Source organism: Arachis duranensis, unplaced genomic scaffold (genome assembly GCF_000817695.3).
Source record: "Arachis duranensis cultivar V14167 unplaced genomic scaffold, aradu.V14167.gnm2.J7QH unplaced_Scaffold_165934, whole genome shotgun sequence".
Lineage (NCBI taxonomy): Eukaryota > Viridiplantae > Streptophyta > Magnoliopsida > Fabales > Fabaceae > Arachis > Arachis duranensis.
In genome coordinates this window covers 1078091-1079096 of record NW_026264258.1, presented here as the reverse complement: position 1 = coordinate 1079096, position 1006 = coordinate 1078091, and positions in this window count along the sequence as shown.

The window sequence follows — 1006 nt, the reverse complement described above, 5'->3', positions numbered from 1 at the left end:
AGTACTCTCGGTTATAGATTGTAGGATTGTTTGGTGTGAAGTTTAAGTGTCGATTAGACTATACTCACGATCATATTCATCATTGAATTCTAAATTGACATGCTAAATTTCGTTTATCACCTTGCGACAAAGGTTGGAAGAAACATGGTTCAGGAATTCTACTCAAATCTGTGGCTGACAGATAAGCAGAGAATGACTGGAACTGCTTTCCATACTTACAGAACCATGGTCAGAGAAAAAGTTATCTACTTCCATCTGGACAAAATAAGAGAGATTTTCAAATTGCCTCAACTGCAAGATGATCCTGAATCCTTTAATAGGAGAATGATGAGAGCAGATAAAGGGTTGGATCAAGTTCTAGAGGACATATGCCTCCCTGGAACTAAGTGGATAACCAATTCAAAAGGTGTCCCAAACCAACTCAAGAGGGGAGATCTCAAACCAGTTACAAAAGGTTGGCTAGACTTCATTGGGCATTCTATATTGCCCACTAGTAACTGTTCTGAGGTCACTGTCAAGAGAGCAGTGATGATTCATTGCATTATGCTTGGAAAAGAAGTGGAGGTTCATCATCTGATTGCTTGTGAGATCTACACAATTGCAAATAAGAATTCCACTGAAGCCAAACTGGCTTACCCAAGCTTGATCTCCTTGCTCTGTAAAGAGGCTGGGGTAAAGATGGGAGTAGATGAATTCATACCCATTGAACATCCAATCACCAAGAAGTCAATGGAAGGACAAATGGAAGACAACTCTATCAAAAAGAGGGCGCATGAGTTCCTCCCTGAATTTCCTGAAATTGACTACTGGGCCAGCCTAGAAGCATCTATCACCAAGTTGCAAGAAACTATGGAGCAACTTAAGGAAGAACAGCAGAATCAGAACTGCATGCTCTGCAAATTGCTGAAGGAACAAGAGAAGCAGGGGCGTGAACTTCAAGAACTGAAACGCCAAAAATTCTCCCCTCAATTTGAGGGAGCATCCACTTCTCAAAATCAAGGTTGTT